The 26,688-nt window shown below is 39.7% G+C and overlaps 1 protein-coding gene across 2 annotated transcripts in view; it reads left to right on the top strand.

Moving 5' to 3' along the window:
* Positions 1 to 26,688, top strand: part of EXOC4 (exocyst complex component 4) — an 811,980-nt gene that overhangs the window by 131,450 nt on the left and 653,842 nt on the right. The window lies entirely within an intron of this gene.

The raw sequence follows: 26,688 nt of genomic DNA, 5'->3' as shown, positions 1-26,688 counted from the left end.
TTTTTATTTTATTACAGAAAATTTCAAACGTGTTCAGAAATACATAGAAATGTATAATGAACCCCTATGCACCCATTGTCCAAATTCACTTTCTGATGTTACCAATTTATAGTACTATTGTCTCGTTTCTACCCCTGCCCATTTCCCTTTCCCTTATTTAAAAAAAAAATCCTAGAGAGCATATTGTTTCACCTATATTCCAATGTGAATCTCTGAAAGATAAGGTCTCCTTTTAAAAACCATGATCATACCTAAAAGCATAGTTTTCTTACTGTGAAATATCCAGTCAGGGTTCACATTTCCAGTTGTCTCAAATGTCATAATTGTGTATTTTTTACAGTTTGTCTGAATCAGGATTCAAATAAGGTTTAAATACCTCAGTGTGTTTGGTAAGTTTCTTAAAACTATTTTAATGTGTAAGTTCCCCTGCATCTCATTTTTACCTCTTGAAATTTATTTACTGAAGAAGCCAGATCATTTGTCCTATAGTAATTTCCCACATTCTGGCTTTTGTTGATTGCTTCCCCATTGTGTCATTTGCTATTTATCGATGTCCCCAACTTAGGTCAAGAGGCTTAATCAGATTTAAATTGTTTTGGGGAGGGCATGATTACTTCATAGATGATAGTAGCTGTTATGCTTTTTCAGTAGAAGAGTGAAATGATGAAAGTAATATATTTAGGGTGTTTAATCTGGCAACAGCGTGCAGAATGAATTGGTGGAGAAGGAAGTGGATGGAGAGATACCGATTAGAAGTCAAGTTCAGTCAATACAGGAAGGAAGGGCTAGACTAGGGCAGGGGCAGTGAAAAGAAAGAGGACTGAGATTAGAGAGAATTTGAAAGAAGAATGAATTTGCAGAACCTTTTACCATTTACTCTAATAAATGGAGAGCCGTAAGTCAGGGTGAAGTTTTGAGCCTGCGTAGTTATTAGGATCAGGAAGATGGTGCTTTGTGCCTGTTAAATTTGAGGTATTGGCAGAATATCCCCATAGAATTGTGTTACAGGCAACTAGAGATGGAGCACTGGAGGCTAGGGGAGAGGTTAGGGCAGGAGATAGAAATTTAGGGATCATCTATCTGCCTGAGCGTAATAGCTGAAGCTATACAAATGGACCAGCTCAGAAACTCACGAGTGTACAAGTGAAGCGAGGGCTACTTTCCTTCGGTAGTTCATCAATTTAATCAGCTCTCCATTGTTGCCACAAGCAACATATTTTATAGTCTCTAGAGACTGGAGCTTCTTACAGTGATGCCATGCTTTGCCTTTCTTTGCTTCTCCGTCTTTCCATTATATGTGGGTGACGTGGCAGCACATTTGTGAGCAGGACCCAAGTGCTGTTCAGGTTAGGGATGGTGGCTTTCTGGAGTTGACCATTCCTTAGGGGATGTGGACAGACAACTTGGAGAGGGAATAAAAGCCTGTTTTAACAGATATGGAAGTGAGCCTCAAAGGAAGGGAAGAAGCAGAGCAAGCAGGGCAAGAATACATTGGGCCAGCCATTAGCAAAAGACCTTGGAGTTGAGGTGATTTGAGGTTTATTTCCCTCACAATCCCTGTATTAGCTTACCCCATGGCCAAATCATGATGGAGAACTTGTCCGTGATGGTGACACCAAGAGTTTCCTGATACGCTTTCCTGTTTCTTCTCTCATCGCCACTAGAACTCCAGGGAATGTGGTTAATGGGAAGCCACAGAAATTATATATAGCCATAAAAAAGTCTTTCCTAACTTAAAGGATCTTAAGAAACTGTTACTCGGAGATCTCTCTCAAACGGTTTAACAGCATCTCATTCACCACCTATGTTATATGTACATTTTTAGATTACAGTTTTGCTGCCAGATCTATACCTGTAATACAATCAGGTGTTGATAAAACCTGGGCCCTTCGCAGGGGAATTTTCTTCAAAATTATTTTAATTTTTTTATCCTTAAGATCATAGAGCAAATTTTCTAGCATTCAAAGGTGCAGATTTATTTATTCTTTTTAGTAGTTCTGGTCTTCCCAGAAGTATTTGTTGGTGTTGCCAAAGGGACACAGCAGTGAGTGGCATGAACCTTTTTTGGTTAGCTACCTAAAAGCTTTGAAGGATTTAAAAAATACAAAGTGAGCCATGACAACAAAATTCACTGCTTCGATATGATTCCATCTAAGGAAAATGAGGGCTGCCGCCCAGTGAACTACAGCAGATGACGGATGCTCAGCACGCAGTCGCCAGTCTCACGGGGGTGATAAATGACAGCACATTAGCTGTGTGTTAGCAGCGTGATATGGCAATGAAAAAGGCCAGCGCTATTTTCGGCTGTGCTGCACGAAACAGCATCTCCTCATGGAGCTGGGGCTGATCATCCCTGTCTCCCCTGTTCTGGTGAGGCAGCATCTGGGTTGCTGCCTTGAGTGTCAGGCACGTGTACACCAGAAAGAAAGACAAATGGGTGGGAATCCAAAGCCGAGCATCTGCAGCGATGAAGGACTCAAGATGAGGCAAGTTTCAGTGCATTTTGGAGAACTGGCCTGTTGAGGAACAAGCACGGAAGCAAACAGGTGTTAACCTTTTCAGAGATAGGATGGCACTGAAGAAACAGCGTCATTGTAAAGTTAGTCACTCAGAGTTATGACCCCTCAATAGTTGTCATTGGTTTAATACAGAGCACTTTGGGGGGTTACTCAAGCATTTTCACAGAGAGCAGATCATCAAAAAGGGCTGCAAAGTAAAATTAACTACTTGTTTATTGTCAACCGTGTTTTTATCAGGTGATCAACGAGTATGGCAGTGTCTGCTCTAGTGGGAAAAGGAATACAAAAATCAAAATGGATAATGTAGGTCAGGTGCTTTTAAGTGAAAATTCAAATGCAGATGATAAACTTGGGAACAGTGAGGGGTGAGACTTTACAGTAATTTTAAAAAATTCAATATGAAATAAAGGGATGGTTTACTTTCCACAATAGTAAGATGAGCACAGCAGAAAGAAATCAAGAAATACAGAATGTAAACTGAAATGTCAGGGAATATTTCTACAGTGAAAACCGTTGGGTCACAGAATAGTCCCTTAGGAAAGTGGGGTTGAATTTCATTGGCCATTTGATCCTGACAGAATTGAATGTGTATCAGTCGGGAAATAGAGTGAATATCCCCACAGGCTTTTTTCTTTCTTTCTTCTCTGATTCTGGGCCCTGGTTGATGATCTGTTCACCTGCTGTGATCAGAAAGAAATAACCACCTCTTTTTTTCCTCCACCCAGGCACATTTTAGATGCTCTGCTTATTAACATAAGCTAAACTGGAGATTCATTGCCCTGTGGTTGACCCAGCAACAACCCAGCCTCATCTTACAGAATTACTCCCCTCTGTTTGGGATAGAGCACCAGTAGGGTCAGTAGGGTCCCTTACCGAAGGCGGATACTTTTGATAGAGTGGGCTGCTGTGTGTGTGGATTATTATGGTGGTGGTCTTCAAAGACACCTAATAACCCGGTAGGGTTGCAAGGTGGCCTCCCTGGGGTGCTCTGGGAGTAGAAGAGCCGCAGGAGTGAATACCAGTCCTATACTTCCTGTTCCTCCTAGGATTTTCATATAAGGAAAAAGCATATTCAGCAGGCTAGGTGACTGTGGACTCTTCCTTTGTCCTGTAAAAATGTGATAATTCCAAGATTTTGGATGACTAAGGGCTCCTGAAGAAAAGCTTGACTCCTTAAGGTAGGGTGGTGATGTATGTGCCAGTCTTCGTAGTAGTATCATTATATAATCAAAGAAGTAAATTGGAAATGCAAATTGAAATTTAGGTTTATTACAAATGGTCTGTGTTTCCCTGTATTAATTAGGTTGTTGGATGAGGCTTTTTTTTTCGTTGTCATTCAAATGCTTCCACAATTTGGACAAAGCCTATTTTTCCGTTTAGTTTACTCTCTTCCTTTAGAAATGCTGTGTCCTAATTAAATTAGTTTTTCTCTTTGTCCTCCAAATATGACACTGTCCTTTCTCACACTAGTACTTGTTGATACTGCACATCTTTCCCACTGTCTTTGCTGCCATCCCTGAATACCTTCTCTAATATACTCCAGTCTGCTCTATCTTATCTCCTCTGGAGGCATTCACTGAGCATTTCTTTTCAAAAATTCACTGCTCTTCTTGTTTTACTACTCATTCCACGTGTCTCGTAGTTATATTGGGTTGGCCAAGAAGTTCATTTGTGTTTTCCTGTACAGTCTCACAAAAAACCTGAATGAACTTTTTGGCCAACCCAATATATCTTTTCTCTTCTGAATCTGCATCTTTCCTTCTCAATCAGATAAAAGTCCTCTGGAAGACCATTTCCTACACGTCATTCAGTTTCTCACAGTGCTTTCCCACCTTCAGTTTTTAATTCCTTTTTCTCAACTAGTCTCTAAGCCTTTTGAGAGAAGGGATGGGACTATTATTTATTAATTGTGGCCCCACCCCAGCCCCACCTCAGAATCTGGCACTGCTTATGTGCAGTATGCAGCTAATTAGTATTTCTTGAATGAATGAGTAGTAGCTATACCCAGTCACATATCCGTTGATTTAGGATTCCATTTTAAATGCTTTTTAAATGTGATGAACTTTGTAGATTTAAAAGCCATGTAGCAAAGGGCTCATAAAACTTTGTTACGGTGACGATTTGAAAGACTGCTGCATTCCCAGGAGACCAGTTCATCCTCTCTTACACTGGATGGCAGTTAGATCATCCCCAGGGTTTCTGTTGGTTAGACAGATGAGCTTGGGGTTCCAAGTAAGGGGCATGAAATAATGTTGGCAAGAGAAACCGGTAATAATGGAGACTATCATGGTTTTGTTACTAGATAACGATGCTCGCTCATGGGCATCATTTTTATTGTGGGTGTGACAGTACTTTTGGAAGAATGGTGACAAATTTGATAGTAGGTTAAGCCAAAACTATCCAAAAGCTGCCCTTAGTTCTTTGGAAGAAAAGATTTTACAGTTTGATTTTTCATTTTGGTTTTCTTATCCTTATTAAGAAGGTTTTCTTTCATATCTTGCTATAAGTGAACCACATTTGCTGTAAATTAACTCCACTTCTTTCAGTAATATCTTTTGTGTGTAATTACCCTCTTTGAGTGTTAAGTCTTTCTTTAGAATCATTAAAGCTGCTATTATGGTATTCTTTCGAGTAAATGCTAGTTAATCAGAGCATGCATTTCGCCTACGGACAGCTGCCAATGAGCAGTGTGGAGGTGTGTCCTCTGAGTGTAGTTGGTGAAGTGTTCTGTGGTCCTCTGGGAGATGAGGTGCTATAGAAATGTAAGGTAAGGCTTTTATGATAACTCTGGGCTACTATACAGAAAGAACCATGCTAACTTCATTGATGATTCTTTTGCATAATCAAAGAATTAAGCAAAAAAGTCATATTAATTTTCAGCTCCATTAGAGATGCAAGAATCAAAAAAGATGTTTGCCAAGTGGGAAGGGACTAAATTGGTAGGAAAAGAAATTTTAATTTCAAGCTTCAAGAGAATGTTACAAATATAGCATTAAAAAAGATCTGACCAAAGGTGACAGTGCCCTTTTTAAAGACCAGCAAAGTTACAAGAGGAAAAAAATGGAAAAAAGGAACTACAAGAATATGAAATTAAAATTGCCATAATTGAGTCAGTTTATGGTAGTAAAGTACTTCTGAGAGACTCAATTTGAAGATGCCCAGCTAGACTGTAGTAATTAGTATAATTTTGCCATGGTCACCAAGTCTTTATATTATTGTTGCTGGTCAAAGAGCAGTACTTTCACCGTTTTTTTTTTTTTTTTAAAACCTGGTAGCAGTTGGAGATGATGAAAAATCCATTTACTTGTGGAAGGGTAAAGGTGAAATTCCTAAAGTGAAATAGGGAAATTTAAAATGCTCACTTGAAAGAAAGCTTGCATTTTTAATATAAAATACTCTTATAATTTTCTTCTACCTGCATATAAACACACTTCCAGTATATGTGAAGAGGTGTTGTTCATCTCCTGGGATCATTAATCAGAAGAGTAGACAGGTGGGAAAGCATATGCCATGAAGAGCCATGCCCTTTTCTTTAAAGTAAAAACTTGAAAAATGCCATTGGTTGTTTGATAGGGATTGGATTGAGTCTGTGGATTGCTTCGGGTAGCATAGTCATTTTCACAATATTGATTCTTCCAATTGAAGAACATGGTATACCTCTCCGACTGTTTATGTCATCTTTGATTTCTTTCATCAGTGTTTTATAGTTTTCTGAGTACAAGTCTTTTGCCTCCTTAGGCAGGTTTATTCCTAGGTATTTTATTCTTTTTGTTGCAATGGTAAATGGGAGTGTTTCCTTAATTTCTCTTTCTGATTTTTCATTGTTGGTATATAGGAATGCCAGATATTTCTGTGCATTAATTTTGTATCCTGCAACCTTACCAAATTCATTGATTAGTTCTGGTAGTTTTCTGGTGGCATCTTTAGGATTCTTTATGTATAGTATCATGTCACCTGCAAACAGTGACAGTTTTACTTCTTCCTTTCCAGTTTGTATTCCTTTTATTTCTTTTTCTTCTCTGATTGCCATGGCTAGGACTTCCAAAACTATGTTGAATAAGAGTGGTGAGAGTGGACTTCCTTGTCTTATTCCTGATCTTAGAGGAAATGCTTTCAGTGTTTCACCATTGAGTATGATGCTTGCTGTGGGTTTGTCATATATGGTCTTTATTTTGTTGAGGTAGATTCCCTTTATGTCCACTTTCTGGAGAGTTTTTTGTCATAAATGGGTGTTGAATTTCGTCAAAAGCTTATTCTGCATCTGTTGCGATGATCATATGGTTTTTATTCCTTAATTTATTAATGTGGTGTATCACATTGATTGATTTGCGTATATTGAAGAATCCTTGCATCCCTGGGATAAATCCCACTTGATCATGGTGTATGATCCTTTTAATGTGTTGTTGGATTCTGTTTGCTAGTATTTTCTTCAGGATTTTTGCATCTATGTGCATCAGTGATATTGGTCTGTAATTCTCTTTTTTTTGTGGTATCTTTTTCTGGTTTTGGTACCAGCGTGATGGTGACTTCATAGAATGAATTTGGGAGTTTCTCCCTCTGCAAGTTTTTGGAACAGTTTGAGAAGGATTTGTGTTAGCGCTTCTCTAAACGTTTGATAGAATTCGCCTGTGAAGCCATCTGGTCCTGGACTTTTGTTTGTTGGAAGATTTTTAATTACAGTTTCAATTTCATTACTTGTGTTAGGTCTGTTTATATTTTCTAATTCTTTCTGGTTCAGTCTTGGAAAATTGTACCTTGCCAAGAATTTGTCCATTTCTTCATGGTTGTCCATTTTATTGGCATATAGTTGTTTGTAGTAGTCTCTTATAATCCTTTGTATTTCTGTGGTGTCAGTTGTGATTTCTTCTTTTTCATTCCTAATTTTATTGATTTGCATCCTCTCTTTTTTTCTTGATGAGTCTGGCTAAAGGTTTATCAATTTTGTTTATCTTCTCAAAGAACCAGCTTTTAGTTTTATTGATCTTTGCTATTGTTTTCTTCTTTTCTATTTCATTTATTTCTGCTCTGATCTTTATGATTTCTTTCCTTCTACTGACTTCGGGTTTTCTTTGTTCTTCTTTCTCTAGTTGTTTTAAGTGTAGGGTTAGATTGTTTATTTGAGATTTTTCGTTTCTTGAGGTGAGATTGAATTGCTTTAAACTTCCCTCTTAGAACTGCTTTTGCTGTGTCCCATAGGTTTTGCGTTGTCGTGTTTTCATTGTCATTTGTTTCTATGTTTTTTAAAATTTCTTCTTTAATTTCTTCAGTGATCTCTTGGTTATTTAGTAGTGCACTGTTTAGCCTCCATATATTTGTGTTTTTTTACAGTTTTTTTCCTGTAGTTGATTACCAATCTCATAGTGTGTGGTCAGAAAAGATGCTTTATATGATTTCAGTATTCTAAAATTTTCCGAGACTTGATTTGTGACCCAAGATGTGATCTACCTTGGAGAATGTTCCATGTGCACTTGAGAAGAAGGTGTATTCTGCCACTTTTGGGTGGAATGTTCTATAAATATCAATTAAATCTATCTGGTCTATTGTGTCATTTAAAGCTTGTGTTTCCTTATTTATTTTCTATTTGGATGATCTGTCCATTGGTGTAAGTGAGGTGTTAAAGTCCCCTACTGTTACTGTGTTACTGTCGATTTCTCTTTTCATGGTTGTTAGCATTTGCCTTATGTATTGAGGTCCTCCTATGTTGGGTGCATAGACATGTATAATTGTTATATCTTCTTTTTGGATTGATCCTTTGATCATTATGTAGTGTCCCTCCTTATCTCTTGTAACAGTCTTTATTTTAAACGTCTATTTTATCTGATATGAGTATTGCTACTCCAGCTTTCTTTTGATTTCCATCCCCTTTCAGTCTGTATGTTTCCCTAGGTCTGAAGTGGGTCTCTTGCAGACAGCATATACATGGGTCTTGTTTTTGATCCATTCATCCAGTCTTTGTCTTTTGGTTGGGGCATTTAATCCATTTATGTTCAAGGTATTATTGATATGTATGTTCCTATTACCATTTTCTTAATTGTTTTAGGTTTGTTTTTGTGGGTCTTTTTCTTCTCTTGTGTTTCCTGCCTGGAGAAGTTTCTTTAGCATTTGTTGTAAAGCTGGTTTGGTGGTGCGGAATTCTCTTAGCTATTGCTTGTTTGAAAAGCTTTTGATTTCTCCATTGAATCTGAAAGAGATCCTTTCTGGTTAGAGTCATCTTGGTTGTAGGTTTTTCTCGTTCATCACTTTATCTATCCTGCCACTCCCTTCTGGCCTGCGTAGTTTCTGCTGAAAAATCAGATGATAACCTTATGGAGATTTCTTTATATGTTATTTTTTGTTTTTCCCTTGCTGCTTTTAATATTTTTTGTTTGTATTTAATTTTTGATAGTTTGATTAATATGTGTCTTGGTGTGTTTTTCCAGGGGTTTATCCTGTATGGTCCTCGCTTTCCTGGACTTGAGTGACTGTTTCCTTTCACATGTTAGGGAAGTTTTTGACTACAGTCTCTTCAAATATTTTCTCAGACCCTCTCTTTTTCTCTTCTTCTTCTTTTTTTTTTTCCAACCTTTCTCTATTCATTTTTTTTAAACTTTATTGGAGTATAATTGCTTTACAATGGTGTGTTAGTTTCTGCTTTATAACGAAGTGGATCAGTTATACATATACATACTATCCCTTTCCTCTTGTGTCTCCCTCCCTCCCCCTCTCCCTATCCCACCCCTCTAGGTGGTCACAAACCACCGAGCTGATCTCCGTGTGCTATGTGGCTGCTTCCCACTAGCTATTTTACGTTTGGTAGTGTATATATGTCCATGCCACTCTCTCACTTTGTCACAGCTTACCCTTTCCCCTCCCCATATCCTCAAGTCCATTCTCTGGTAGGTTTGTGTCTTTATTCCCATCTTATGCCTAGGTTCTTCATGACCTTTTTTTTCCCTTAGATTCCATATATATGTGTTAGCATATGGTATTTGTTTTTCTCTTTCTGACTTACTTCACTCTGTATGACAGACTCTAGGTCCATCCACCTCACTACAAATAACTCAATTTCGTTTCTTTTTATAGCTGAGTAATATTCCATTCTATATATATGCCACATCTTCTTTATCCATTCATCTGTTGATGGACAATTAGGTTGCTTCCATGTCCTGACTATTGTAAATAGAGCTGCAATGAACATTTTGGTACCTGACTCTTTCTGAATTATGGTTTTCTCAGGGTATATGCCCAGTGTGGGATTGCTGGGTCGTATGGTAATTCTATTTTTAGTTTTTTAATGAACCTCCGTACTGTTCTCCATTGTGGCTGTATCAATTTGCATTCCCACCAACAGTGTATGAAGGTTCCCTTTTCTCCACACCCTCTCCAGCATTTATTGTTTATAGATTTATTGAGATGGCCATTCAGACCAGTGTTAGATGATATCTCATTGTAGTTTCGATTTGCATTTCTGTAATAATTAATGATGTTGAGCATTCTTTCATGTGTTTTTTGGCAGTCTGTATATCTGTTAAGCTTATGGGGCTTCCCTTGTGTGTTATTTGTTGTTTTTCCCTTGCTGCTTTTAGTATGTTTTCTTTGTATTTAATTTTTGATAGTTTGATTAATATGTGTCTTGACGTGTTTCTCCTTGGATTTATCCTGTATGGGACTCTCTGTGCTTCCTGGAGTTGATTAGCTATTTCCTTTCCCATATTAGGGAAGTTTTCAACTATAATCTCTTCAAATATTTTCTCCCTTTCTTTTTCTCTTCTTCTGGGACCCCTATAATTTGAATGTTGGTGTGTTTAATGTCCCAGAGGTCTCTGAGACTGTCCTCAGTTCTTTTCATTCTTTTTTCTTTATTCTGCTCTGTAGTAGTTATCTCTACTATTTTATCTTCCAGGTCACTTATCTGTTCTTCTGCCTCAATTATTCTGCTATTGATCCCATCTAGAGTATTTTTAATTTCATTTATTGTGTTGTTCATCATTGCTTGTTTCCTCTTTAGTTCTTCTAGGTCCTTGTTTAATGTTTCTTGCATTTTCTCTATTCTGTTTCCATGATTTTGTATCATCTTTACTGTCATTATTCTGAATTCTTTTTCAGGCAGACTGCCTATTTCCTCTTCATTTGTTAGGTGTGGTGGGTTTTTACCCTGGTCCTTCATCTGCTGTGTGTTTCTCTGTCTTCTCATTTTGCTTATCTTACTGTGTTTGGGGTCTCCTTTTTGCAGGCTGCAGGTTCGTAGTTCCCATTGTTTTTGGTGTCTGTCCCCAGTGGCTAAGGTTGGTTCAGTGGGTTGTGTAGGCTTCTTTGTGGAGGGGACTAGTGCCTGTGTTCTGGTGGATGAGGCTGGATCTTGTCTCTCTAGTGGGCAGGTTCACGTCTGGTGGTGTGTTTTGGGTTGTCTGTGGCCTTATTATGATTTTAGGCAGCCTCTCTGCTAATGGATGGGGCTGTGTTCCTGTCTTGCTAGTTGTTTGGCATAGGGTGTCCAGCTCTGTAGCTTGCTGGTCGTTGAATGAAGCTGGGTGTTGGTGTTGAGATGGAGATCTCTGGGAGATTTTCGCTGTTTGATATTACGTGGAGCTCGGAGGTCTCTTGTGGACCAGTGTCCTGAAGTTCGCTCTCTCACCTGAGAGGCACAGCACTGACTCGGGGCTGGAGCACCAAGAGGCTTTCATCCACACGGCTCAGAATAAAAGGAAGAAAAAATACAGAGAAAGAAAGAAAGAGAATAAAATAAAATAAAGTTATTAAAATAAAAAATATTATGAATAAAATTTTAAAAGGTAAAAAAAAAAAAGATAAAAAGAATGGACGGACAGAATCCTAGGACAAATGGTGAAAGCAAAGCTATACAGAGAAAATCTCACACAGACGTATACACACCCAGACTCAGAAAAAGATGAAAAGGGGAAAAAATAATATATCTTACTCCCAAAGTCCACCTCCTCAATTTGGGATGATTCGTTGTCTATTCAGGTATTCCACAGATGCAGGGTACATCAAGTTGATTGTGGAGCTTTAATCCGCTGCTTCTGAGGCTGCTGGGAGAGATTTCCCTTTCTTTGTTCGCCTAGCTCTCGGGGTTCAGGTTTGGATTTGGCCCCGCCTCTGCATGTAGGTCGCCTGAGCGTGTCCGTTTTTCGCTCAGACAGGATGGGGTTAAAGGAGCCGCTGATTCGGGGGCTCTGGCTCACTCAGGTCGGGGGGAGGGAGGGGTACGGATGTGGGGTGAGCCTGTGGCGGCAGAGGCCGGCGTGACGTTGCAGCAGCCTGATGCGCGCTGTGAATTCTCCCGGGGAAGTTGTCCCTGGATCACGAGACCCTGGCAGTGGCCGGCTGCACAGCCTCCTGGGAGGGGCGGTGTGGATAGTGACCTGTGTTTGCTCACAGGCTTCTTGGTGTCTGCAGCAGCAGCCTTAGCGTCTCATGCCCGTCTCTGGGGTCCGTGCTGATAACCGCAGCTCGCGCCGGTCTCTGAAGCTCCTTTAAGCAGCGCTCTTTATCCCCTCTCCTCACGCAGCAGGAAACAAAGAGGGAAGAATAAGTTTCTTGCCTCTTCCGCAGCTCCAGACCTTTTCCCGTACTCCCTCCCTGCTAACTGCGGTGCAGTAGCCCCCTTCAGGCTGTGTTCACGCTGCCAACCTCAGTCCTCTCCCTGCAATCCCACTGAAGCCTGAGCCTCAGCTCCCAGCCCCGCCCGCCCCGGCGGGTGAGCAGACAGGCCTCTCGGGCTGGTGCGTGCCGGTCGGCTCTGATTCTCCGTTCCGGAATCTGTCCGCTTTGCCCTCCGCACCCCTGTAGTTGTGCTCTTCTCCGCGGCTCCGAAGCTTCCCCCCTCCACCACTCACGGTCTCCGCCCGCGAAGGGGCTTCCTAGTGTGTGGCAACCTTTGCTCCTTCACAGTTCCCTCCCACTGGTGCAGATCCTGTCCCTATTCTTTTGTCTCTGTTTATTCTTTTTTCTTTTGCCCTACCCAGGTAAGTGGGGAGTTTCTTGCCTTTTGGGAGGTCTGAGGTCTTCTGCCAGTGTTCAATAGGAGCAGTTCCACGTGTAGATGTATTTCTGATGTATCTGGGGAGGAAGGTAATCTCCGCCTCTTACTCTTCCGCCATCTTCCTGTGTGTCCTCTTTTTCTCTTCTTCTGGGACCCCTGTAATTCTAATGTTGGTGCATTTAGTGTTGTACCAGAGGTCTCTGAGATTGTCTTCGATTCTTTTCATTCTTTTGTGTTTTTTCTGCTTCTCGGCAGTTATTTCCACCATTCTGTCTTCCAGCTCACTTATTCGTTTTTCTGCCTCGTTTATTATGTTATTGATTCCTTGTAGTGTATTTTTCATTTCAGTTATTGTGTTGTTCATCTCTGTTTGTTCCTTAGTTCTTCTAGCTCTTGTTAAGCATTTCTTGTGTTTTCTCAATCAGTTCCTCTATTTCTGAGATTCTGGAACATCTTTACTATCATTACTCTGAATTCTTTTTCAGGTAGGTTACCTATTTCCTCTTCATTTATTTGGTCTGTTAGGTTTTTACCTTGCTCCTACATCTGTGACATTTTGTGCTGTCTTTTTTTTTTTTTAATTAGTGGGATTGTGTTCCTGTCTTACTGGTTGTTTGGCCTGAGGTTTCGAACATTGGAGTTTCTAAGTTGTTGGATATAGCTGGGTCTTGGTGCTGAGATGAGGACCTCCCTGAGACCTCACTTTGATGAATATTCCCTGGGGTCTGAGGTTCTCTTGTTAGTCCAGTGGTTTGGACTCAATGTTCCCACTGCCGGAGCTTCAGCCCAACCCCCGGCTCATGAACCAAGATCCTAAAAGCTGTGTGGGGTGGCAAAGAAAACAAAGAAAAAGAGGAAAAAAAGAGAACAATAACAAAGTAAAAAACAAAGTTAGAGTGGGAAACAAACAGATATGTTACAAAGAATAGAAAAATAAAACTATAGATGAATCAACAACTGGAAGGTACATCAGTACCACAGTAGTAAAAAAACAGGAGGAGGGAAAAGAAAAAAAAAGAAAGAAGGAAAGAAAGGAAAAGTTGTGGGGAAGATCTTGGCTGTGGAGGGTCGGGCCTAAGCAAGGGTGAGGTTTGGGTGGTGTGCGCGGCCTATGTTTAGGATCCACAGGGATGGAAAAGGCCCTGGGGGCTGCGAGGGGTGGGGCTTAGGCTCAAGGAACAGAAGGGACCCAGGCGTGTCCCCTACCCCTGGTGTCAGTGGGCAGGGGACCTCAGGTGGGAGCCCAGCAGGCTTCAGGGCTCGAGTGGGCCTGCGAAACCCCTTCCTCTCCTCTCCTGGTCTTCGGGTCCTGGAGGCCCCCTCCTGCCTGCCTCTTCTGATCTCCCCGGCCTCCCTCCTATGCCCCCAGGTCCAATGTGGTTGGGGAGAGGGGGGTCCTTGGAGGGCAGGGGACTGTCCTTCTAGCTCAGCAGGCTCCCCCCAACCACAGACTCCCTGGCCCAAGTGGGCCAGGCAGTCGCCCTCCGCTCCTCTCCCCCTCTTCCCTGAGGGTCTCTCCCGCTTGCCTCTCCTGATCTCCCTGGCCTCCGAGGCACCAATCCTGTCTGGCGTCCACTTCTCCTCCCCCCTCTGTCCCCCCACGTCCTAACAGTTCCCTTGGGGGTTCCTCCCGTCACCTTGGGCATTAGGGTTCCCCACCAGCGGCCGACAGGTGCCCTGGTTGTGGGGAGATGCTAACTTGGCATCTTCCCACACTGCCATCTTCACTTATCTTTCAGTATTCATAATTCATCCTCTTTTACCTCTGAGCATTTGTACTTGCCATTTCTCTAGTGTAGATACACCATTCTCTTCCCTCTGAACTATTTTCTCCATTAATAATGAAAAAGGGTATAAATTACAGTTGACATTTATTGAGCATTTACCACATGTTTATAGTTTATACACATTATCCCATTTAATCCCCACATTGATAATGCCATTATTATTCTTTCTCTCCAGGTGGCAAAAGTGAGATTTAAAGAGGCTAAGTGACTTGCCCAGCCATTAAGTGGTGATGCAGAGATTTCAACTCAGCTTTGTCTAATCCCAGTTAAACACTTAGCCACCATGATATATTGTCTCCATTGTTTTCAAAAATTATATAAACCTTTATGGCTTTGTCTCCTTCCCTTTATTATGGTATCTTACCACGTATTAGGCTTAACATGCTTGTCGTAATCTGAAAAAAATATTTGTAGAGGCAATTGGGCAGACCTTCCAGGCCAGAACTCCCACACATAAAGTCTTGGGAATCTTCTACAAGATGGATGGACCAGAATATCATAAGTACATACGGGCTATAACCTCCCAGGTTAAGTTTTATTTCACATAGGTCAAGCTATCTCCTTGCTTTAGTTCATAGTTAAGCTTGGGTGCCATTTTCAGTCGACTCCAGTATAAGTGAAGGGATACGTGTGTGTACATGGTCCTATTAGGAAATAGGGTTGTATCAGCATTTCCCTAGTATGGTTACAGACAGTTGCTTTTGATCCCGCATCTCAGTGACCTTGTACACTTGCATGTGAACCCTTTTCTTTGTTTTACACTCACTCCGCATTTGCTTTATTTACATGTGTGCTTTAGTCGCTATGTGGACCAAAACATAGTGGGGCCAGATCGCCATTTAATAACATTTCCTTTCCACATATTCTGCAATAATGCTTTCTTTCTTGAAGCCAGTGTTAAAAAGGGAGCTAAAAGCAAAACAAAGCTGAGTTTTTGTTGTCCTCTTCTGTTTATTTCCTCATGTTCCACCTTCTCAACTGAAGTCCTAGGGACCAAAGAGAACTGGATTCCCTTTAGTTCCTTTCAGTGTGAGCCTAACTTAGTGACTTCGCTTACATTTTCTCTGTATGGAATTATTTGCATGTATTTCAGAGGATGACCTGTGGCTTGATTAGTATCTCTAAGCTGATTAGAGAACGTAAAGCGGTATGTAAGTGCTTATTATTTTTAAATTACATTTGTAAGGGTAAAAATACAGATAACTCAACCGTCATTATCATCATCATTTAGAATTTGTAGACCATTTACATTTCCAAAGTGCTTTATTCATGTAATTAGCTGGTCCTCCTGGTATTTCTATAAATTATGAGGGTATTATCCTTTGAAATGTTGACATTTTTAGTTTATAGTTTTTATTTCAGCAGAGCTACACCTTGTTAAAAGGGTAAAAGTGATTAATAGCTTTTAAACCACTAAAGGTAAGCATTCTTAAATACCCTTGGAGTTAACTAGGTGCCTGGGACTACTGACATGGCTGCCAGACCAATATTTGAGAATGAATTTATTTCCTTTGTACAGATTATATATCTTAGGTTTTTCTCTTTTAATCTTCTTTCACCTTCTCCACCTGCTTATTTTGTATTTTTTATAAATACAAGAATATACATCTCATAAGTGTATATTTTTCACATGTTTTTACAAACTAGGCATACCCATGTAATCAACACTGAGGTCAAGAAATAAGACACTGTTGGGACTCTGAAGCTCTCTCATTACTTGTTCATTTGAGGGCAAGATTCTGTCTTACAACCTAGAGACATAAAGATCAGTATAGTTGGAATTTTGGGCACAATGAGTTTTCATGCTGAGATGTTGCTTCAGTTATGAAACTCATCTTTATACGTTCCAGAAATTTTATCTCACCGGTTTAAAGTAGCGCTTAATATTCACAGAAAGATGCACAGCACACGTGTGGCGTAGAGAAAATAAGCTCTTGGACATCCCAGGAGTGAAGTTGGGCCCTTTTAGAGGTGGGATTAGAGCCGGACTGCTCCTAAGGATAGAGAGCTTGTACAGTAGAGTAGGAGTGAGTGAAGAGACGGAAAAAGCAGGAGGGTAGAGTGGCGTATATTCCAAGCAGGGAAAATAGAGATATCTTGCGTGTGGCATTGCTGGTTACAGTGAGTCAGTATCCCCCTTTGTTTGCAGTAGATGATTCCTATGAGGGCGTAGTCATCGTTCAAAGAGGTGAGTAGGGGCCAGATTTTTGAGGATCTTGAATGTCGGCTAAGGATTCGTAGTAACGGACACTTACTGAATATCATTTATGTGTTAGGCATAATAGTGCTTTTATATGCATTTTGAGCGTACATTCAAGACAGTTGGGGCTGCAGGGGCAGCGGTTAGTGGCACTAAAGACATGCGAGCAGCCTGGAGAAAAATGGGGAGACTGGAGGCAGGAGAAGCAGTTAGACGGCTGTTAGGGTTGATCAGACATGACATGATGAGACCTTGGAGTAGGCGTAGTCCTGCAATTTGTAGATCCAGCTACTTGAAGATCTTGGACCTAAAGAATAGAGACTTTAGATTTTCTTAGATACTTACCAATCACCTACTATAGATACATCTCTTTACTAGGGTTGCTCACTCTGCCCCTCTGCTCACTTGGCATTAGTTAAACTGGGGCAGCCCTTTAATAAATTTCTAATATTTGTATGTAATCTATTGTTGAGGAGTCACAGTACTGACTGGAGATTGAGGTTTAACAGTGTTCTCTCCATTTTTTTCTTAGGAATTTTTGCTTTCCTTGTTTACGGCAGCATGTCAATGTCAGAGCACTGAGTCTAGTTCATGGCTTTTCACTTCATCATTTTAGCAACCAAAGCCAGATCTCTCTGAGGAAGTTCTCTTGACCTCTTTCTCCTAGTTTTAGTGCTTGTTGGCCATAACAACTATCTAAGGTTTGTCTCGGGCCCTCCTTTCTTTCCATCACCCGTCTTGTTCCTGTTTTGTGTTAACATGATGGGTTAATAAAACTAGATAATGAGAGGATGAGCATAGAGATAGATGGGGTATACAGATTGGTAGATTAGTGGGTATTCTGGAACATGAATTGTGTGCTAGGGGAATAAGAAAGAAGGAAGGAAGAACAGATGCAGGAATTAAAACATACATGAAAATAGGACAGAGAAAATGAAAAGTGTGAGACCTCGGCCTGGTGACTTGAGCTGTTTGTAGCCAGAGGTTCATGGCTGAAGTCAGGTTCTGAAACTCTTCACCAGGTTGTGCAGGGAGCAGTACAAGTTATAAAAATGTCTTTCAAGTTCTTTTAACCAACTGGAATTGTTGCCATGACTTTTCACACCACTCTAGGACGTGCCTAAGAATCCCAGTTAACACTGCTGTTTGTTTACGATATTGTTCCTTGATGCCAAGTGCACGTCTGAAGAGATGGAGCCTCTTCGTAGTGGCTTTTGTATTAATATTGATCCAAATATAGGGAAGTATCTGTTTTCTTCTCTGTCCATTCAGTCAGTTTTTTAACCTCTCAGTGATTTTAGCTACCGTAAAATTTGGTCTGTCATAGATGGACAGTGTTTTGTGTTCTTTAGTAATTAGAGGATAAATCATCGGTGCGAATCTTTTTAATTGAAGATTTTTTTTAAATAACAAGGTATTAAATAGTGTATACAGTGATTTTTACATGAATTTTTTTTTTTTGGTCTAAATTTTGATGTAAGTTTAGCTTCTTCAACCTTTTAATCTATTCCTGAATACATTATTGTTAATAGATGTGGTGTTTATTTTGGAACAGGAATATTAATTACCTTTTTTTATTAATTACCCTTTTAAGGCAAATCACTATCCAAAACACAGTAACTGTGCCTCCACTGAGAGCTGTGGTAACAGTTTCACCTGACAAGAGGGGGTGGGCAGAAAATTAGCTAATGAAATAGTTGTTCCAGACTAGCATATAATTAAGGACTTTGCATAGCCCTTTGGGAAACTAGGAAACTGGGGTTGAGTTATAAGAATGTAAATTATCTATTGTTCTTCCTAATACATGTGTAGTGGAAATGAATTTTTTCTCTGGAAAGTATTTAAAACAAGAAGAAATCATAATTATATTAGTTTTGCCTAAGTATTCTGGCCTACTGAATGCAGGAAATCCTGTAGTTACTTTTTTTTAACATCTTTTTTTAAAATAAATTTATTTTATTTATTTATTTATATTTTGGCTGCATCGGGTCTTTGTTGCTGTGCATGGGCTTTCTCTAGTTGCGGCGAGCGGGGGCTACTCTTAATTGCGGTGCGTGGGCTTCTCATTGCGGTGGCTTCTCTTGTTGCAGAGCGCAGGTTCTAGGTGCGTGGGCCTCAGTAGTTGTGGCTCGTGGGCTCTAGAGCATAAGCTCAGTAGTTGTGACACACGGGCTTAGTTGCTCCGTGGCATGTGGGATCTTCCCGGACCAGGGCTCGAACCTGTGTCCCTTGCATTGGCAGGCAGATTCTTAACCACTGTGCCACCAGGGAAGTCCTTTTTTAACATCTTTATTGGAGTGTAATTGCTTTACAGTGGTGTGTTAGTTTCTGCTGTATAACAGAGTGAATCAGCTATATGGGCAGAAGACCTAAATAGACATTTCTCCAAAGAAGATATACAGATTGCCAACGAACACATGAAAGGATGCTCAACATCACTAATCATTAGAGAAATGCAAACCAAAACTACAATGAGGAATCACCTCATACCGGTCAGAATGGCCAGCATCAAAAAGTCTACAAGGAATAAATGCTGGAGAGGGTGTGGAGAAAAGGGAACCCTCTTGCACTGTTGGTGGGAATGTAAATTGATACAGCCACTATGGAGAACAGTATGGAGGTTCCTTATAAAACTAAAAATAGAACTACCATACAACCCAGCAATCCCGCATATACCCTGTAGTTACTTTCTGACTCATGCTAATTGTCATTAAATACCAGTGTGTACTGCTTTGTAAGCTGCAAAATGTGAAGGCTGTTGTTGAGTTACTCCTTCAGTTATGGGGGCAGCAAGGCTGATATGTTTATTTTAGCTTTAGGGAAGTGAGTTGTGGACAGATCCCTAATTCAGTGTTTCTCAAGCTTTCATGCATATAAATCACCTGTTGATCTTCTTTAAATGTAGACTTTTATTCAGTAGTTCTGTGGTGGGGCTAGATAATTTACATTTCTAACATGCTCTCGGGTGATGGCAGTGCTGTGTGGACCACACTTTTTGAGTGGCAAGACACTAATATTTCTTGAAAGAAAGGGAGAAATCGTTTTATTCATGGGAACCACATGCATGTCATCCTTTAGCATTTCATATTGAGAGATTGGGAGCTGTTTAAAGTCTATAAAGAACTGTGGTCACTACTCCTGCCTCTTCAGTATCCTTTTCCTCTAATTCCTGTGATCCCACTGCATTTATGGAAGGACTGCTGGCTGGACATCACATTTGACCGAGAACTCAAGCTCTGAACTTCTCTGTGGGTTGTCCACATTAGTAGAAATGAATTTGGCCTATGGTAGTGACTGGCCATTATGGTGATGCCAACATTATTTATTGAGTCCTGTGTCTTTGCTTAACTCAGTGCTAGGTGCTAAGCCAGCTATGTTCTCCACCTTAGTGACTTCTGAATATTACCATTCCAGATGCTCCACATCTTTTAAAAACGTCCTACATTGATCACTAAAGTTTAATAATTCTACCCGATTCACATCTCTGAAACCCTCTAATTTCTCTCTCACTGCAAGTCTACAGCTTTAGGTCAGGGCGGTATTTACTAGCCCCAGGTCACTGTACCATTCTGTAAACTGATCTTCTAGCCTGATTTACTCTCATTTTATGTTCCTTAATGTCCCAACTCTGAAGATTAAGTCCAGACTCCTTGGCGTGGCTTATAAGGCCTTCCTTGAGTTCGGCCTTGACAGCTTTTACATCTCACTTGAGTTCTTCGATGGGGTCCTATTCTTTCCTGCCCCGAAACTTTCACCCTTAACTTACCCTCTGCCTAAGATACTTTTCCTCAGCTTTCCTTCCCTGGGTAACTATCATTTATCTTTCATTTCTCAATTTTGATGTCAACCTTTCTGGGACCTCCAAAGAAGGATTACGTACCTCTGTTGTGGACTTCTCTAAAGCCCTGTGTACTTTCCTGTTCAGCTATATATTTTTGTTTCAATTTTTTTAAATTGTGGCAAAATACATGTAACGTAAAATATATCATCTTAACCATTTTTAAGTGTACAATTCAGTGGTATTAAATACATTCAAAATATTGTGAAACCATTACCACCATCTATCTCGATAACCCTTGTAAAACTGAAACTCTGTACTCATTAAACAATAACTCTGTATTCCCCCCTCCCCACAGCCCTTGAAAACCATCATTCTGCTTTCTTTCTCTAATTCTGAATGCTCTAAGTACCTCATATAAGTGAAATCATATAGTATTTGTGATTGGTTTATTTCACTTAGCATAATGTATTCAGGGTTCATCCATGATGTAACATATATCAAAATTCCCTTCCTTTTTATGGCTTAATATTATTCCATTGTATGCATGTACTGCATTTTGCTTATCCATTCATCTGTCAGTGGACACTTGGATTGCTTCCATGTTTTCACTGTTGTGAATAATGCTGCTCTGAACATGAGTGTATAAATACGTCTTTGAGACCCTGCTTTTAATTCTTTTGAGTATATACCTAGAAGTGGAATTGCTGGCTCATGCAGTAATTTCTATTTTTAATTTTTTGGCACAGTGGCTGTACCATTTTACATTCCCCTGGACAGTGTGTAAGAGTTTCAATGTCTCCACATCCTTGCCAACACTTGTTTTGTCCTCTGTGTGTGTTTGTGTGTGAGTGTGTGTGTGTGTGTTAATAGTAGCCATCCTAACAAGTGTGAGGTGGTATATCATGTCCATTTCCCTGATGATCAGTGATGTTGAGCATCTTTTCATGTGCAATATTATTGACTATTTGTGTATCTTTTTTGGAGAAATAACTCTTCAAGTCCTTTGCCCATTTTTGAATCAGGTGGTTTGTTGTTTTGTTGTTGAGCTTTAGGAGTTCTCCATATATTCTGAATATTAATCCCTTATCAGATAGATGATTTGCAGATATTTTCTCCCTTTCCTTGGTTGCCTATTTACTCCATTGATAATTGTTTTTTGACACACATACTTTTCAAATTTTCATGAAGTCCAGTTTGCCTATTGCTGCCTGTGCTTTTGGTGTCATGTGCAAGAATGCTAAATCGCTAAATCCAATGTGGTAAAACTTTTGCCCTGTGTTTTCTTCTAAAAGGTTTATAGTTTTAGGTTTATACATTTAGGTCTTTAATCTAGTTTTCATTAATTTTTGTATATGGTGTTAGGTAAGGGTTTAACTTCATTCTTTTGCTTGTGGATATCCAGTATTCCCAGCGTCATTAGTTGAAAAGATTCACAGCTATATTCTTAGTTCCTGGAGCATAGAAATATTTATTGAATAAGAGACTGAGTGAAGAAGTCAGAAGTTAGGTATTGTATCTTTATTTTGTCTAAGGCAGAATTTACGATGTTTTTGAGTCTATGGAAACTTTGTTTATAAACATCATACAATGCTGATTTGGTAGTAAAGTTCTAATGAGGTATGTAGAACAAATGTCAAGAAAATTTATAATTTTATGTTAGTATATAGCCCGTGACCTGTATTAAACATGAAGGAAGAGGGAAAAGATCTGGAATAATAATCATAAGACCAATAACACATATTTGAGAAGGTATAGAGAAGTTGTGGAAAATGCAAAAAATAAGATTCTTCCTCCCTTTTGTGGTTTCTTTATTCAGATCATGGTAAAATAATATAAGTATTGCTAATAAATGTTAATATTACAATCTCCTGTTTTCTGAATGTGATTTTTGTTTGCCTTTTGGGACAAATGCACCACCCTAAGGTGGTAATAGGATTATAAATTTTGAGCAAGGAAAAGAGAAACTGCATCCATCCATCTATCTACCCACCAGTCCATCCACCTCACCTTAGCAAATATTTGTGTGCCTGCTGTGGGCAAGACACTGTGTTAGATGCTGAGGTTGTAGGCAAGATACATATTAAAGAGAAAGATGCTGAGGTCGTAAGCGAGGTACATATTATCTTAAAGACAAAACATGTCAAGACTTAGAAAAACATCTCGAAAGTGAGTCTGCTTTGGTGTTCTCAGTATAGGTAATACCTGAATAGTGATTTACTGCTTGCAAAGCTCTTTGATGTGCGTTATCTCCTTTTATTCCTACATCACAGATGAAGAAACTGAAGCTGAGAGTAATGTACACAAAGTCCCATGGCTACCCAGGGGAAAAAGTAAACTTGACCCCAGGAGAGATTCTGATTCCAAATCCCATGCTGTTTTCTTGCATGATCTGTAATGGCTCCATGAGCTACAGGGCAAGTACCTCCACAGAACCCTAACAAGATCATGGTTTGAAAAATACTTTTTTTTGTATTTATGGCACATGTTCCAATGCTTAGTAATTTTTGAGCATTGTGGACTAATATAACTAAATTTGTGTCCATTATATTACCTGTTGGGTCTCTCTCTCTGTTTTTTGGCCGCTTTGTGCAGTATGTAGGATCCCGACCAGGGATTGAACCTGGGCCCCCTGCAGTGGAAGCATGGCGTCTTAACCATTGAACCGCCAGGGAAGTCCCAGGTCTCTCTTACTTTAAAACATTAAAAACATGGTTTTACCCTTAATGTTTTCTAGGATTGTATTTTTAATTTAGTGGTCAAAAGAGGGTATGTATTTCTTGAAATTTCTTTTGATTCTTTTCGCCTCCTGTAGTTTCTTTGCTATATTGATAAGTACAAAGGGTGAAGTTCTTATAGCTAGAAGGAGCTTCAGAGAAGGAAACCTATTATTAGAATTCTAGCATATAAATAAAATACAGTTTTCATAGTTCACTTTAAATTAGTTTTGTATCTGCTTGTAAAGAAAGTCTTCATTTAGGCAACAGCCATTTATCAATTGACAGTTATCAATTGATAAAAATGAATGTATCCATGGTTCATTAAATGTTATATGCCATAGGAATGTAACGTGGTATTATAATTTTGAACTTGGACACAGAGAGAGAGGGAACAGTCCATTGCTGCCAATATGCATGTCCCAGAGTGTGTGCAGTAAGCCTCAAGTTCTTTATTAGGACAACTACTCTTGCCCTCACTCTGGGATTGTTTACCCTTGGATTTGACAAAGACTTTCTCCTAGACCAAACTTTAGTTCGGTTCCTCTACCCCTCTTCTTGACTAGGCTTTGACCTTGGGCTTCTGTGTTTCTCTTTACTGAGTCCAGTTTTAGCAATAATCCTACTAAGTGAGTTGAGTAGGATGTTTGATTACTCTTAATAATTGATTTCTAAATGTATATTTGGTTTAATTTAATTTGTTTTCGTCTTCTCGGTAATTATGCAGTTATGATGTAGGTATTGGTAGTGATGATGGAGTTGGTGTGGTAACGGTAGAGGTGTTGATGGTGATGATGTAGGTGGTGGTGGTGTAGTGGTGGCATTCCTTACTTAAGGTTTCGTTTGTTCTAAGCTCTGTGATGATCTCATTTTACCTACATTTCAATGTTCTGTCCAAGTTTTACTGCCTGGCTGACAAGTGGCAAGAATTGGGTTTGAACCTAAATCAGTCTGACACCAAAGTCTAAATAGTCTGCTGGAATGTTAGATTGCTTCCTATATTCTTTTCGGTCTACCATTTGTGAATTCTATATGTTTTCATAGAATGGTGACACTAGCCATGGGTTCTGGGACTGTGGGGCTAGGAGGAGGTGGTCACACAGGTATCAATGATTCTTCTTATTTACCTTTGCATATTTTAATATTTAACACTTTATTTATAAGACCAAAAGCCCTTTCTGAAGCACCATATGTAGCCTGTGTTGGGACCATCTTATGTAGACAGTGTTCTGTTGCTGGAGCTATTTTGAGTGACTGCATAAAAAGAGAAGTGTAATCAAAATCAGATAAACCTCCTGGTAGGTTAGTATATCGATAAATCATTGTCCTTCTTACTCACAGGCTGTGCCTCTGCATTGCTCATCAGGGATTGTACAATCAGCTAGCAAATTTATAAGTGTTTAGCTAAAATACAATAACAGGACGATCAAGCTTTATTGCCACTTTATTGAGGTTATGTTCTCCTGCTACAGAGCTACCATTTTGATGGCCTAAAAATACCAGAATTTTAGGAGTATGTGGTTTACTCTCACTTAATTTCATTCCCTGTGCAGAACCTGCCTGCTGCACACACGAGGGGAGAGATGCATGTAACGTCTGTGCTCCGTGCTGCATCTCAGCACAGTGCTTACCCCGTCTTCTCAAAGCAGTCATGTGGAGTGTCACCAGCTCTGAGAGGCAGAAGGTGCTGGAGGCTACATTTCTTTGTTTATGTTCAAAATGTTTCCAGAAATGGCCAGAGGAGTTGATTTGCTTTGGCTTTTCTGAGCATTTCCACTATTACCTTTCGAGATCACTAGCTCAGAGTAGTGGGTGTGCTTTCTTCTATCCTCATCCTGACCCCTGGGCAACTTTTCTTACCATGGAACATATCTATCACCAACTAGCCTTTTTCAGCCTTATTCATTTAGCAGGCTGTGGTCATTCATTTAATTCCTCCTTTCTTTTCTCTATGTTTTAATTACCCCAGGGATCTGGTATTCTGAAGAATGTTGCCTTTGGCCAGCTTGATAAGTGTTGGAAATATGACTTGGCTCTTCATAGCTCTGGCTTAGTTAGCCTTACAGGGCTAGAGTGGGGAATTGAAGGAAAGAACTAGAAATTATTGGACCTCACTTGCCGCTAAACGTGATGTCAGTTAACATTTTAAAAGAATTTTGCCTTTTCCTGGTTCTGTATCATTGTTAATTAATCTATCTGTATGATTTTCTTAAGAGAACATTCAGAGTTATTTGCCTTGTTTTACGAATACAGACATAGAGACTAAGCATATAGATTTGCAGGGAGGCTCTTTTCGGGGCTAAGAAATAATATTTTACCTGGGCCTGCCTGCTTATCACCTTCTCATTTCTTCCTTACCTCCAGACAGCCCGTCCTGCCGAGCCAGTACACAGTGAGTGTACTTTTTAAATGGCTTTCTATCCATGAGCACCATACAGCTAGCCTGCAGGAATCATCATAATGTGTTGGGCATGTGTTTCAAGGTAGCTCATGCTCTTCTTATCAGGACGTATATCTTATCGGATATCAGAGGAGGCAGAGAAGAAAGCATTGTATTAGAGAAAAAAGCATTATATTAGGGAAATTAGAGTTTTGCTTAGGGTTGTCAAAAACGCCTTAAGAGTGATGAATGTATGTCTGTACTTGTGTGAATTTCTTCTCTGCATGTGGCTCTATACGTGTTTCACATTGTGCACATGTGGGGATCTGTCAGCTGTCTTATTTTGTATTTTGTTTGGATAGGTACATCAAAAGTCCCCAAAAGGGAGGTTAGGTTTGACATAAATACACTACCATGTGTAAAACAGCTAGTGGGAACCTGCTGTATAGCACAGGAAGCTCAGCTCGGTGCTCTGTGATGACTTAGATGGGTGGGTTGGGCGGGGGAAGGTCCAAGAGGGAAGGGTTATGTGTATACATATAGCTGATTCACTCCATTGTACAGCAGAAACTAACACAACATTGTAAAGCAATTATACTCCAAAAAAAAAAAAAAGTCCCTAAAGATGGTACTAAAATTTATTGTTTGAAACCTACATTAGCATCTGTAGCTCTAGATCATTTAAATTGTGCTGGGTCAACATCTCTCATCCTGTTTTACTAAAGTTTGGGACTGGTATTACATTGAATGGGGCTATGATCTTAAGAGTCATATACTAGCTATCTTTGGGTCAGTTAACTTTGTTTTTTATTTTGGCTATAGATCATAAATTACTTATCTGTGTGAATAAGTTATGGTCAGCCATCTTAAAGATATCCATCTTTTATATCAAAAGGAACTTGGCAAATGAATGTGTGTATATTAGTGTAAACTTGTATCCTCTTCTATAAAAAACAGTTAAACTTCATGTCTTACATCTATAAAGTCATTTCTGGACACAAAGAAAAGGGCCTTAAATAGTTTATTAAGTATTAACCGAACATAAGGAAGTCAAAGCATCTTTCAGCCATCTACAGATTGTAGATCCTCATTGAATCACTTTACCTATTAAAGCACTGTCTTTAATAGTTTGTGATGTCATTAGAAATAAACTTGAGAATTCCTTAAAGATGATACAAACAGATGGAGAGGTATACCATGTCCTTGGATTGGAAGAATCAACATTGTGAAAATGACTCTACTACCCAAAGCAATCTACAGATTCAATGCAGTCGCTATCAAACTACCAATGCATTTTTCACAGAACTAGAACAAAAAATTTCACA

Source organism: Orcinus orca, chromosome 9 (genome assembly GCF_937001465.1).
Source record: "Orcinus orca chromosome 9, mOrcOrc1.1, whole genome shotgun sequence".
Lineage (NCBI taxonomy): Eukaryota > Metazoa > Chordata > Mammalia > Artiodactyla > Delphinidae > Orcinus > Orcinus orca.
This window is presented reverse-complemented; position numbering and strand designations above follow the sequence as displayed.